The sequence below is a fragment of the Antedon mediterranea genome, chromosome 7 (genome assembly GCF_964355755.1).
Source record: "Antedon mediterranea chromosome 7, ecAntMedi1.1, whole genome shotgun sequence".
NCBI lineage: Eukaryota > Metazoa > Echinodermata > Crinoidea > Comatulida > Antedonidae > Antedon > Antedon mediterranea.
Window position 1 is genome coordinate 2,621,842 of NC_092676.1, and position 16,139 is coordinate 2,637,980.

General features: G+C 30.8%; 1 protein-coding gene across 1 annotated transcript in view; it reads left to right on the forward strand.

Annotated features, from left to right (window-relative positions):
• Positions 1-16,139, forward strand: part of LOC140055642 (transcription factor SOX-5-like) — a 128,928-nt gene that overhangs the window by 12,575 nt on the left and 100,214 nt on the right. Inside the window, exon 2 of the mRNA XM_072100991.1 lies at positions 4,073-4,158. The gene's annotated coding sequence lies outside the window, so the exon portion shown is untranslated. The remainder of the gene's footprint in view (positions 1-4,072; positions 4,159-16,139) is intronic.

Consider the following 16,139-nt stretch of genomic DNA (forward strand, 5'->3'; position numbering starts at 1 on the left):
GACATGCATTCAAGGGAGAGATAGTCTATAGATGTGATACCTGCATATTGCTAGTTTAATAGTTGAAGACCAATTTAAGCTACTTACCAGTAACTAAAATGTAACTTATGTGCTGTACTTTCTTTTGCTGTTTCACACCTGAGTAGAGACATTAACATTATTCCTATATTGGATAGGATAGTACATTGAGTGTTATTTCTTTACCATTTAAGATATAATCATTATTAAATTAGGTATACAAACCTATTGTACTTTTCATTGTGTGATAGCATGAACTTTAATTATAATTCTGTACATCTTAAAAGTGCACCAAGTTACCTTTGAGAACTTATTCAATATCTGTATACGTCTTAGCTCGAAGTATCAGACATAGTTACATTAATTTAGTTCCGCACAATAAGCAGATATTGTCAAAGGAGTCGTCTCGCTATCTGTTGCAATATCTTGACCATTTACCGGACCCGAGGGAACGATTCGGCTGCGTTCCGCGGTTCAGTTAGTACTGCACCCATACAGTAATTTAGGTTATTGATATTTGTAATACTACTTCAGTTTGCAATGTGATAATTTGTTTAAGATAACATTATTTTATAGATAACATACTGTTCTTTTAAAATTATAAAGTAGATAGGATGTGCTAAAGTTTATGTTGATTTATGTGGCAAAGAAGTACATAGGGTCATCAACACAATACATTAAAAAAAAATTATATTATTTATTTTTAATTGTATATTTTTGTTTTACTCTATCCTTGTAATTTTAGTTTATTTTATTATTATGCTCAAATGTTTTAATAATTATTTAAAGTGTAATTTTAATTGTTTTATCTATTTATAGGTTTAATACAAGATAATTGTTTTTGTTTTCTTTTTTAATATTTAGCTAAATTTTCCAGTAACCATGAAGTCAATTAGCCTTTATAAATTATATAAATGTAAAATGTAAATTTGTTAATGTAGGCCATTAGTAACCTCTTATGTTATTTTATTGTGTTTTAAAAAGCCAAGGTAACAAGACAAAGTTTTTAATTCTTTTTTTGCAATAATTTAATATTTTTCTAAATTTATTAACATACTTTGATAGATTTATTTCATAGTTCATATTATTACGTTTGTCTTTTTAACATTTATTCTTCACAACAATCCAAAGTCATATAGATAATTAGATAACTATTGTTGTTATTAGTGATTTGGGAATCAAATGTCAGGAGTAGACTAGAGGCTGATCACAAAGTCAATTGTAAGTAGTTACAGTACGAAGAGAAAGTACTCCACAAGGTGAATGCTCAACAACCACTGATATTCAGAATATATTTTAATATATTTATACATACTTGTTCTTGTGTTCGAATTTATATACAATTCTCATTTATGGAACCGATAAAAGTGTGATAATGATTAGGAGCATTGACAATGTAGTGCTGTAGTTTTTGTATTAAAATCACAGGGCATGATATTTTACATAAGTGCATGTACAGTTCAAATAGCTATACAGTTTAGGTCTCTGAGGTTATGTCACTTATGCCGTTTCATATCTGTTGAGGTTATGTCACTTATGCCGTTTCATAACTGTTGTATTGCTTGCTTATGGTCCGGTTAAAGTAGTCAATTACATTTTTGTCCAATAATAGTCAATTATACTTTGTTCCTCATTTTTCGTTTAGTTATGAATATTCATTATAGAATGTTAAAATTGTTTTTATATGATTATATAATAATTATATAATTTTGACATTTACATATGAAACACAACAATATATCATAACTCGGCAATGAAAGGATGAGAACTACCTCACCTTTTCTAAACTATGTCTCATATGAGGACTTGGCTAGTGGTATTTTGGGCAGTGAAAAAAATCTAAGTAATGTTACTTTAAATAACTTTTTGTACCACTATTATAAAGTAGAATTCAAATTAAAGAAACATTAAAAAAAACAAAGAGTAATGTCATTTTAGCCGATAGGAATAAATATTTTCCATTTTGTCAACATTTAGAGGCTCAAGAATAGCCAAGTTCTGTTTTCAATTCAATTATTTTGTCAAGTACTCTGGCTCGAAAATTGTCAAGTTGCTTGTGACGTACATAAAAATTACTAAAATATGATAAAATGGGTAAAATACAAACAGTACGACACCAAGGGGTAAAATACAAAAACAACAAATACAAAAAATTACATAAAAAGGTTAAAACATGACATTTGAGCTCCAGACAATGAAGACATTTGGATTAAGCCCTCTATTTTAGGCCCCTGGCAAATACATCAGCACATTATCTTTTCTTTTTACATGTTAGTTATGCGTCGGACAATACCCCTTCCAAGGAACTTGGAAATGAGAGTAAATTATCTTGCCTAGGGTGACAGACGAGACAAAAAAACAAATCTAGAAGAAATGTATTGTGTATATTATATCTCACTCAATTATGTTGAACTAATATTAAAGTTGGTAGACAGTATTCTTCTTAATGTCATAACATGGTTGACTTGCTTCATTTCTGGCATCATATCATGATGTTTCTTGTCTTGTCCCATGACCTTATTTAACATATTTTATCCTTTAGTATTATTATTTTATAATAAAGGACAAGCGTGTAGCCAGGATTTTTATAGGGAGATTGTTTATTTCATAAAAGGCCACTTTATACAGAAATAGCAAAAATCATCATGAGCTATAAGTTAAGCTCTGTCTACACTATCAAACTTTATAGGAAAAAATGTCATGTGCCCATATATGGACATGATGTCATATCACTTCCATATTTGGGCACATCACACTTTTTTTGTCAAACTAGTTTTGGTAGTGTGAACAGAGTTTGGCCTTTATTTAATTATTCTGTTGCTGTAGTTTTAAAAAAGGTGGTTTTGTTCTGACCTTTAAACTCCTGACTAAGGGCATGAGTATATTAGGGTAAAAAGTGCATATCTATAATTAAAAAGCATTTTTTTATATGTTTTTTTTAATGGTATATTATTTTTTTATGTATAAATTAAATTCATTATCATGACATGAAATAAATCAAATGATAATTAATTAATGTTAATACAATTACTATAATCCAGAAAAAAAATATATTAAATGTTATTTCATATTAAGTTTGCCTATTGTAATATTACAATAAGTTTAGGATATGATACTTGTGATTTCATTGTATGATCTTTTTATTGTTGCTCGTAAAATCATCTCAGCGGAAGCATAAACTGTTAGAACATGTAGGTAACCAACCCTTCAAGTCTTTCATACTACATTTGCCTTTACTCTAAGGCTACCTGCTTATTTCATAAGGCTTTTTGTTGCAAATTATTGTTGTTCTATTTCTTTGTACATTTGATATTAATTTTTATGTTATTTTTATTCACGATGCAAAAACACCAAGTCATCTTATCGGTTTGCCAACATAGAAAATAATAATAGAGTAATTATCAGAGAGGCAAACAAATTGATATTATTAATTATAGTTGAAGTTAAATCTTTTAATGTAATAATTTACATGATTCTTTTCACGTAAATATTCTTTCCCCTCAATTTATCTCCTCCCCTGTCCAATTAAATCTTCCCTAAATTAAGTAACATCCCCTTCCATTTAATACCCTGCAATACCTTTTCCAATTACATTAGACCATGGAGGTTCATTATTTTATACCACATGGTTACACTTATCATGGGGACACGTTCAACACCCAACAAATTGTCCCTTTAATACGAGTAAACAATGAATAGGGATTGGCCACCAATAATACCAATTTTAGGATAGGTTGTATGTAATTGAGATTTGTTTATTGTATATAATACATATATATTTATACTGTATAGTATTCAGCGAATGTTACTGTATTTGACTGTATGCCTAAATATGGAAAATTTGTTTTTGTTCACCGACATGTTTATCATCTAAAAAAACAATCTCCAAATGTGTTACTTAAAATAAAGTGGGGAAACAACTAATTGGTATCAATAAAAACCATTACAAATTAATTATAATATTATAATTAATCCATTAACGTTTCAATTAATACAACCTGTCTACCTTCACTTAATTAATATAATGTTCATGGGATTGTTTTTTGTTTTGCAGAAGGAAGTTGAGAGCATTGTGGGATATCAGTTGTGTGCGCTCCTCCTCCGCCGAAGTATTGTAATCACTGTAACGCTTTTTATCAGGTAAGTTAATAGTTATTGCTTTTTACAGGTTTGCGTTTGTGTTATTATCAGTCATATATTTTACGGTCCATTCACGTGTATAGGTGTTTGAGGTAAGGGGGTTAGAGGTAACTACAGGTGACGAAAAGGGGTTTTATATATACCTGACGTGATGCATTTAATGTAGGTGTAAAGAATAAATGTACTTTATTTCGGTAGTTGTAGGTTTAATTCCACCGTGGCAGGAATGAAAGAGATTTTTAATACGTCTGGCATGGTGTATTTAATGTTTAATGTAAGTGAATAAAAGTAGCCAATTCAATTTATTTGGTCGAACTAATGAACACTACTTGAAATTTGCCTTCCATGTCACCCATGTTGAAACATCACAAAAAAAAAACAACAAATGCTGAAAAATCACATGGTCATACTTTATACAGTATAGTCATACTATAATGCACTGTTCTTTAAAAAATATGTGCATTAAAGGTGTTAAGAGCGATATTAAAATGACACTTTGTAGGCCTACTGTATGCAAATGACACTTTGTAGGCCTACTGTATGCAAATGACACTTTGTAGGCCTACTGTATGCAAATGACACTTTATATGTAGGCCTACTATATGCAAATTACACTTGGTATTATAGATATAGGTGTAGGCTTGATGGTTGTCATGCTTGCTTTTCAATCCCAGTGTGTTTGGTTCAAATCTCATATGAGACTAACTTGGTTTAGAAAACATGGGTTTAACCCGTCCTGTAATCATGTATTTGCCGTTGCAAGTAAACATGACCATGATATAAACAATGTCAAGGCTTATTATTAATAATTATTTTCCTTTGATAATCATTTCCTAATTTAATTAATAATTAAGGAATAATTAATTTAAACAATTAATTAATATTCATTCAATTATTTTAATTAATATTGGATGATTGAATGGATGTGGTTGTAGAACCTGGACTTAAGAATTTAGAGGCTATGACCCTGGGTGAAAAAACCTGTGTAACCCCCTAGTTGAGTGTAATAGTTAGTAACATTTCTAGTAATCTAGGTATGCTCTTTAAAAATAAGACTACAATTATTACAATTATATTTTATGTTATATTTATAATTACAAAGTGTTATTTGCAACAATATATATATTTTATTTCTTGACATTTGTAGGTAAATTCCTTTGTGTTGGGTTTAAAACAATAAAAAATAATATATTTGCATCAAATTAATCTTTTGACCATAAATTATTCCATTTATTATTGAACGCATTATAAAAAATATTAACAATGTAAACCCTTAGTTAAGTAGATCTTTCTACTAAACTGATAACTCACAGAGAAATTTATATTCAAAAATTAATTTTATTTAGGCGTAAAAAACGTTAACTTGACTGGCTTTAATTTCCGAATGCTGTTTTATGTCGGAGAGCATACATGCGTCGAATAAAAAGTAGTAATGCTCTCTCTATGAATATTTCAACATAATGTGTTAGGAATATAATGAAATCTATCCTTTTACACCGAAGTTAAAACATGCTTATGAACTAAAAAAATTCATCGACCGTAATAATTCAATCGCTGTATGTAATGCACTTACAAAACGCTGACCCTTTTTTACAATACCACTGTATGTTTGAATTCACAGGTCATTTTATTTGATTGTTTTTATATATGAATGATATGATATATTGTGGGCATATAATGTATAAAATACGGTTGAACACCTTTGACATATCCCTGATATTTTTCTTAATCTGTAAATAAAAATTCACAATAACATTTTAATTAAATATTTGTTTGTACCATTGCGAAAAATCTAAATTTGAATTGTAATTAAAAAGTTTTATTGTCATTAAAAAAAAAACAATAATGCAACATTCATTATAGTTGAACCCTCTTTTGGGACACTGCTATTCAGGAGACATCCCCTATTTCTTATGAAATAATTGAGAGGCAATGTTTTTTGACACTATTGCCAATCTCTATTCAGGGGACACCCCTATTAATTAAGGAGATTTTTTTTGTATCAAAAGCTGTCCTCTAGTTTCTACTATTCAATATATTTTTAATATTTAATTCATCTACATGCGACCATTTACATATTTGAGGTTATTTGTATTCAATTAGTTATTTATTAATATACTGTATGAGCTATTTGCGATCATTAGTTTATTTATGATAAACTGTTGAAGTTATTTATATCAACTGTAGGAGTTTTTTGTGATCATTTAACATATTTGTGATCAGAAGTAAAGTTATTTGCGATCGGATGTTATTCTACTTGATATGTGCGTATGATCCACGTTGATTGTGGTTATTGTCATAGCAGATTTCAAGGTGTTATAGTAGATCGTTTCCCATTGATTACTATACTGTTCCCCAGGGCTTTCCAACTCTACATTTGAATTTATTGGCTCTGGAATTTCATCAATGCTTCTTCAATTTCGTTATTATTCGAGCAAGTTAAGCGTACAATTGTGTTGGCCGGCTATGTTAATCAGTACTATTTGTCATCTAGACATTATAGTGTAAAATCCCTTCATTATCGATGACCTTTATGACCCCGTTTGCTTCAATCATAGTCGTTTTGTTTCGGCCAGAAGGTTTTATATTGTCATCGCTTACAATATGAAATGCAAATTATCTTCACATTAACTTGATAATTTCTACATCTGGTTAGCAAGCAGTACAATAATAGGTCACTACACCTATGGAGCACATGGGAATGGTAAGTTATATGAATCAAGCTTTCTGGAATTCTTTATATAACCTGTTTAATGATTTGTTTAACCTGTTTAGTTGTCATTACAACCTGTAACATGTTTAATAATTGTTATAACTGTTTCACTAAGACGCAGTATTGGTCTACTGTAAGTACAAAAATGCATAAAAATAGCAAAATATAGCTATATATTGTTATAACCTGTTTTAAATGAGCATTATAACCTGTTTAAAGATTGGTATAACCTGTTTAATGAGCATTATAACCTGTTTAAAGATTGGTATAACCTGTTTAATGAGCATTATAACCTGTTTAAAGATTGGTATAACCTGTTTAATGAGCATTATAACCTGTTTAAAGATTGGTATAACCTGTTTAATGAGCATTATAACCTGTTTAAAGATTGGTATAACCTGCTTGATGAGCACTCTTATAATCTGTATGAGCATTAGAACAGGCTGGTATAATCCGTTTATTCATTTTTAACCTGTTATTGTTAAATACCATAGAAAGCGTTATGGCTTGTGAATTTATATATTTCACACCATTTACAAAATCCATTCTTTCTTCCCTTATTCCGTAACTGTTCCTTAAACTGTTCTCTTTTCTTGGAGAGAATCCAGAACTACAATCAGGGGCATGAAATATTATAAACATGCTAATTATTTAACACAATTTTTAACAATAACATTTTGTTAAACAGCTCCTAACTGCTGGATTTTCATCATACTACAGACCTTGATTTAAAAGGAGCGCCATGGCGCTGACGCTCCTTGGCGCTCCTGAAAACGATCAAAGGAGCGCCTAAAATAGCGCTCCCCAACCTGTTACAGTGCGTCATAAAAATATATATAATGATAAGAATATTAACCCCGAATACAACACACAGTCTATATATAGTCGCGCAAACGATCTTTGTTATGGCTACCCCCGATAGGCTAGGCGCGCCTACGATCTTTGATGTTGCGAGAAAAATATCGTAAACAATTCATTCTAAATATAGTATCAGAACGTTCAATCGGTAGCTCAAAAAGACTGCCGTCAGAAGACCGTAATTATACAGACCTAGTTTTTTTGGTCACATGGCATGAAACGCGATACTCTCTGCTTTACCGCAACATCTCACATGGTTTTTTTTTAACTCAGGAGGGTGGCTGCCGACGATAAAGATCGTGTACCTGGATTTTGTGTCACATGACATGAAACACTCTCTCTCTGATAACTGCTCTAATGTTTTCCCCTCCAAATTCTGGTCGGCCCTTTTCTTATACACATGTCGCCTTTATGTTAAATCCTATAGTAATTAATATGGAATATATATTTATTTTGCATATATTTTGTTGGTGTCCTAGCCTAGGTGTCGTTGTTTTTATAATTCGCTAACCCAAGGTAGGATTAAATAATTTATAGTGTAGGCCGCCGAAACTAGACTAGATAGATAGCCTCGACTCTCTCTCTCTGCTTGAGCTAAGAGGTCCACGGACCCGATGTCGTCTCGTCGGCGGATTTCCGTCAAAATTAGGATAACCGATGCGTAGGCCTAGCTAGGGTGGCTACAAAAATTGACGTCTACTATCTTTAGATAGGATTATAATTAGCAAACAATACATTGTTTGTTTGCATTGTCCATGCTTCTAAAGTAAAGGCGATGACAATGGTGTTTACTAACCCTACGAACCACCCTACGATCGACGCGTAGATAATTTAATAATCATAACAATACATCGTAGACTACGTTCAGAGAACAATGACCTACGATGAATTTTACGTGCGAGAGTACCATTTCCGGCCATCTAGAGGTGTCATTTATCAAAATTCGGCTCGCCACAGGCCCAACCATGGTGGGCCTGTGCCTCGAATACTTAATCAAAATAATGGCTCTCCTCAACATATTGAGGAGAGCCATTAGGAGCTCTCCTCTTACATTTATAAATCAAGGTCTGATACTATAATTGAATCATACAAACAAATAATGTTACATAATATCCTTGTGAGGTTTATTTGGATGGAAAATATAATAATGGTATTCAAATACAAGAGTCCCATATTTATCTTTGTCATTTGTATGATACATATGGCTAGTGATCAACTTTAAGACGATAATTTTACTATTTTTAGCAGTTATAACTGTTATATAATGTTGTTTTTATATACTACAGTGTTCCATAATGTGAATTTCTTTTGTTAATTATGGGTTAAATATAGAAATATTACAATATGTGCAGAAATACTGTTTTTATGATAATACACTACGGATGTTGAAGTATGCCCCCTGCGTGATTATTAAAACATTTAAATGAAATTAACTTAAGCTCTGTCTCAAACTTGTTTGACATTGACAAAAAAATTGTGATGTGCCCAAATATGGTAGTGATATGCCCAAATATGGTAATGATATGACATCATGTCCATATATGGGCACATCACTTTTTTTGTCATATAAAATTTGATTGGGTAGACAAAGTTTTAGATATGCTGTATATTAAACATGAAATTATATTACCATTATTGTACTTTCGTTGATTTTATTTTGACATTATTTTACGTGAGTGGTTTATCCAGTAAAAGCTGATCACTAGGGATCCTCACAAAAATACAATAAGGCAAGACTTAACATGCAACAATTAAATTAAATTAAAATAATTAGAATTTATAAAGATTAACAAAATAAAATAATACACAAAATGATTAGAATCAAAAGAGAAATCAATTAAATTTACTTTTTATTTTACAAATTATTAACAATCAAGAATATAAATTTGCAATAACAAATGGGTTTTTATCGGAAAGTTGACTTAATTAAAAAAACTTTAATTGAAACCCATCAGCAATAAAATAAATTTAAAAGATAAAACACATTTCAATTATGCGAAACATTCACTTTAGTTTAAAGAAATTGTCAAGATTAAGTTAAAAGGTTTTTAAAAAAATCATTTTTATGTCCTCCTAGAACGTAAGTTCATTTAGTACCATTAAAAACAATAAATCTTTATTCTGTTTTTAAGAGAAAAATTCTCTTAAAGGTATTCTCGAAAAAAAAAAAGAATTCCCACTTTTGGCCTCGTGATGTGAAAAATTTACCGTATCTATAAATTGTATATTTGTTGCAATACTCTCTAAGAAACATTAAAATTCAGGGAGGAAAATAGTGAGAAAAAAAATGCTTTTGGCTTTAAATTGGTGAAGGTTTTTAATACAGAATATTAACAAACAAGATGATGATCTCGGCATTGACTAATGAATGATCCTTAAAGCGATTGGCAAATTCACTCAGTTGAAATTCTAATTGGATGGCAGTTAATAATCCTCTGGATTTCATTCTTACGGCATTCTGTATATAACTAGTTAGCCGTAACTCTGTCATAGTTTTTTTTTTATAAAACTGTGCTACAATTAAAAATCAGATCCACTGGCGAGAGATTACGCAAATCTAAATGTATATGTGGCTTAGAGGAGAGGAAACGATTACGTATGATTAACTAGTTAGCATTTAATCTTACAAAGATTTACACACCGTGATATCGAGGTATTGGGAACTGGTGTTTGTCCTAGGATTATCATTATGGGAAAGCGAGAAAGCGTTTAGCCACGTGATTGTACAATTTAACGCTGCGTTTAAAATTTGATATTCTAATTTCTTTTATTTTATTCGTATCGATCAGTAACTTGTCACTTCTAGAATGGTAATAAAGCCTTATGTGGTTTATGATCTAAGTGTTATTATGAGGCTTAGGGAGTTCTTTTGCCTTTAGAAAAAGAATAAATAAATAGAAGAATATTAGATTTGAACCTAAAATTTATTTATTTCAACTTTATTTAGAGGTCAGCCAGTCTTGCAGTAGAACTCACAGGCAAGCAGATATCCAGGGCCCTCTTTGATATCCAGGGACCCTCTTTGATATCCAGGGGCCCTCTTTGATATCCAGGGGCCCTCTTTGATATCCAGGGGCCCTCTTTGATATCCAGCAGCCCTCTTTGATATCCAGGGACCCTCTTTGATATCCAGGGGCCCTCTTTGATATCCAGGGGCCCTCTTTGATATCCAGGGACCCTCTTTGATATCCAGGGGCCCTCTTTGATATCCAGGGGCCCTATTTGATATCTAGGGGCCTTCTTTGATATCCAGGGGCCCTCTTTGATATCCAGGGGCCCTCTTTGATATCCAGGGGCCCTCTTTGATATCCAGGGGCCCTCTTTGATATCCAGGGGCCCTCTTTGATATCCAGGGACCCTCTTTGATATCCAGGGGCCCTCTTTGATAGTTTCATTGGCTATTAAAAAAATTAAAATGTTTATGTTAAGCTTATAGATTTGAACCAGAAATTTTTATTTAAAAAATTGCACTATAGACTGAAGACATTTGAAGGACGTCACCTTTATGGTGCCAGTACTTTTGGAATGAAGAAGAGCATTTCCTAATGTAATATTTAGAATTGGTTTGGAATTTCCTGAATATTTATGTTGTGTTTAATGTCTCTTTTTATTCACAAATCTATACATATTTTACATTTAAAACATATTTGAAATAAACATGAAATATTTAAAATAAATAAATAAATGTAAATAAATAATAAAAATATATATATATGTTGAAAACTATATTTCCAGTTATTAGAAAATTATTTTTGGTAAAAGCTTCCACCCTTTTAAAATTGTTAGTAAATTAAATTATTGAAGATATTTTACATTTATCTGGAAAATAATATTAATTGTCTACTGTACATCCATGTTTTATTTTAAATTTAATTTTAAAGATATTTAATAAACATCTTTATGAGTAAATCAAATATTTCCAACTTTTTGCAGAATGCTGAATAATTTTTGAGTGAAATTAGTTTTCATCTTGCATACACATTTGTTGCTAGACGTTTTATATAAAATTTAGCCTGCCCTCGCTTGTCACGTATGGTACAAGCGTCATACACAAGGATTCTTTATCACTGTATCTAGCGAGCGATAAGTGGCAACTATAAAAGAAAACAGTGCCCTCGTTAGATCGCTATCCCATTGGACCACAAGTCTCTTTCACGGAGATTACACCTGTTCTCAGAATACAATTATATTTAACCTTCTCTGCTTTTATGTAATGACATATGTCCTGTTAATAATATCAATCTATGTTGTTGCAACGAAGACGCATATTTTTACTTTCCTCGATTTATGATACTTAAAAAGAAGTATTGTCCCCCTGAAAAAATAATTCTTAACAACATTTTTGTTGGATATGCCATTTTAATGTAACATAATAGTTATCCACTTTGACCAAAAATTGGATCAAATAAAAATGTACCTAAAAAAACTGTAATTTAAAGCAAAAAATGGTCAAATTGGCTGCCAGCCAATGGGGTTTTGGTTGAATTTAACCATTTATTTTGTCATTTATAAGTGAAAACTATATTTTTTTTTCTAAGGAAGTGATTAACTATATTAAAACTACAAAATAACATATTCAAAGACTGATTTAATTAATCTTCATTTTTTCATATTTTTGGGGGACAAAACATCTTTAAAGAAACAAATGAAAAACTTAGTTTATGAAAATGTATTATATTCTGTTTATTTCTCTAATTATTACTATTGCCTCCAAATATACAATACATTTTCAACCAGTATTTATAGTACTAAAGTACATTACATTTTATAGCATAACAATTTATGAGTTTTCTTTATATTTTTATATAGTTTTATTACATCCTGTGTTGGTATAGTTTATAAAAGTAAACCAAGATTTTTTTTATTACGATGCATAAGACATTTAATGATGTGTTATCTTTTTTATTTTTTAAAATGATACAGACGATAATTTTGGAAATGTTATATTTAGCTGTCAGATGTCTGATAAAAAATAAATATAAAATAATGATAAATAAAAATATCGAAAAATATCTATGTTGTTTTCACTTACCCGGATAAACCAACATAGGCCATGTTTCTCTCAAAATGAATGCCACTGTTAAGACTGTGTGCCATCCCTGTTGTCAAGTGGTAACAACCTAGCACAATGAATGCACTCTAACATGTTACGGAGTATTTTCCTCCAAAAACATGAAAATAAAGATTAATACAATCAGACTTTGAGACCATTTGGCAGCTTTAATCAAGTTATTCACTTTTGTAGAAAAAAAAATGTTTTCACTTATAAAATGGCATAATAAATTGTTAAATTCAACCAAAAATCCATTGGCTGGCAGCCAATTTGACTACTTTTTGCTTTAAATTACATTTTTCAGTTAAATACAATTTTTTTCAATCCAATTTTTAGTCAAAAGTGAATAACTATTATGATATTAAAAGGCATATTCAACAAAAACATTTTTGTTCAGTGGGACAATACATCTTTAAATAGTGAATTATTATGTTATAATAAACAAAATGATTTCACAGGAGTTTAGTTTTAAAAAACTTTGAGGTAATACTGGGCCTATCAGTAAACTTTATACTTCAAAGAGACAATTTAATTTAATACTTGTTTCGAAACCTATTATAAAAACATGTCATTTTTAAGTGGAGAGAACAAGCTGATAGATTTCACAATTTGAACAGGATAAACTTAAGAGATAAACTTTGCTAGATATTGGATTAAGCTGATGTATAGGGGATCAAAACTGATGGACAGTGGATTAAATGTGATGGATAACTGCTGAAAGATGAGTATTAGGTGAGATTGAATAATGAATTGTGAAGAATCTTGGTTAAAGCTGATGAATAAGGGTCTAAAAGGCTAAGTGGTTGGGGGATAAAGTAAAGTTGGAACTCAATGCGAGGTTGAGTTGCTGGAGGGGATAAAAGGTAAATGACCACTGAACATAAATAATAACTTTATTGAACAGACGCTTTTAGAACAGCGGCACACGTTTTATGACGGTGCGTTCATAAGTTTAAAGAAAAAGAAAAGGAAATGAATTATACAATAGTGAAAAAGAAAAAGTACAACACTTAACTTTTGATGGAGTTATACGGTAGGCCTATATAAGTATATTTATTTGTTATTATTATTATCAAAATTATTAATATCTTATTGTTTAAAGAAATTTTATTAGGCTATTATTGAGGATTTATTAAATTTATCATGAACAATATGTTTCAAGTGCTTTTTAATAAGAACAGTTAAAAATAATTGTAACTTTGTATAAATTAAAAATGCCTTGTGTCTCGCTTAACTTAAGCTTCTGTTTCACTAACTTAAGTGACATTTTGTCCTATAAAGGCATCCTCCCATGTTTTACTATTTCATTTTAATCTCAAAATGATGTCTATTTTGTACCTAGATTACCTGAATGAACCAGCAATAGAACAGGATAAAATTCACTAAGTAAAACAGTCATTAAACATCCCTATCCATAAATAGTCATCATTATCATCATCATTTTCTGCTGAATAATAAAGTTTACATAAACAATTTGATTCAATAATTTAATAAGAACAGATAATTGTAACTTTATTTAAAATATAAATAGTAAAAGAAAGCATTATTGCAAACTGATAGTAATATGTCTATTGTGTATCTAGCTTTACCTTGATGAACCATCAATAGAACAGGATAAAATTCAATAAGTAAACAATTTATTCAACACCCCTCTCTATAAATAGTATAGTCGTCATCATCATCATCCTCCTCATTCACTGCTGAATATAAATTTATAAGGTTCCCAGAAATTTCTTTCCTGATTTTTAAAAACTCAACTATATTTGTCATCTAATAGGATGTTTTTAGTCAGTTAGAATATAATTTTAAAGTAAAAATTATCTAAAACATCTTTTATCCTTTAAAAATCATGTAAATCAAATGTAAGTGAAATTGATGATCTGCAGAAAGGAAAATGCAAATATAGAAGTCTAGAAATATTAATTGCCCTTTTTTGTGTACGTGATTACAATTTTTAAATAAACTTTTTTTTTGTTGCTGTGAATGTGATCACATTTTTGGTCAAAGTGAATAGCACTATTATTACATCATGGGAAGCTGAAACTTATAACTGGGGCTACCATCAACTTAATTTTCATCTACTACCTATGCTAAGTAATCTCTGTTTAACCTCTAAGTACTGGGCCTACCATCAACTTAATTTTCATCTACTACCTATGCTAAGTAATCTCTGTTTAACCTCTAAGTACTGGGCCTACCATCAACTTAATTTTCATCTACTACCTATGCTAAGTAATCTCTGTTTAACCTCTAAGTACTGGGCCTACCATCAACTTAATTTTCATCTACTACCTATGCTAAGTAATCTCTGTTTAACCTCTAAGTACTGGGCCTACCATCAACTTAATTTTCATCTACTACCTATGCTAAGTAATCTCTGTTTAACCTCTAAGTACTGGGCCTACCATCAACTTAATTTTCATCTACTACCTATGCTAAGTAATCTCTGTTTAACCTCTAAGTACTGGGCCTACCATCAACTTAATTTTCATCTACTACCTATGCTAAGTAATCTCTGTTTAACCTCTAAGTACTGGGCCTACCATCAACTTAATTTTCATCTACTACCTATGCTAAGTAATCTCTGTTTAACCTCTCTAAGTACTGGGCCTACCATCAACTTAATTTTCATCTACTACCTATGCTAAGTAATCTCTGTTTAACCTCTAAGTACTGGGCCTACCATCAACTTAATTTTCATCTACTACCTATGCTAAGTAATCTCTGTTTAACCTCTAAGTACTGGGCCTACCATCAACTTAATTTTCATCTACTACCTATGCTAAGTAATCTCTGTTTAACCTCTAAGTACTGGGCCTACCATCAACTTAATTTTCATCTACTACCTATGCTAAGTAATCTCTGTTTAACCTCTAAGTACTGGGCCTACCATCAACTTAATTTTCATCTACTACCTATGCTAAGTAATCTCTGTTTAACCTCTAAGTACTGGGCCTACCATCAACTTAATTTTCATCTACTACCTATGCTAAGTAATCTCTGTTTAACCTCTAAGTACTGGGCCTACCATCAACTTAATTTTCATCTACTACCTATGCTAAGTAATCTCTGTTTAACCTCTAAGTACTGGGCCTACCATCAACTTAATTTTCATCTACTACCTATGCTAAGTAATCTCTGTTTAACCTCTAAGTACTGGGCCTACCATCAACTTAATTTTCATCTACTACCTATGCTAAGTAATCTCTGTTTAACCTCTAAGTACTGGGCCTACCATCAACTTAATTTTCATCTACTACCTATGCTAAGTAATCTCTGTTTAACCTCTAAGTACTGGGCCTACCATCAACTTAATTTTCATCTACTACCTATGCTAAGTAATCTCTGTTTAACCTC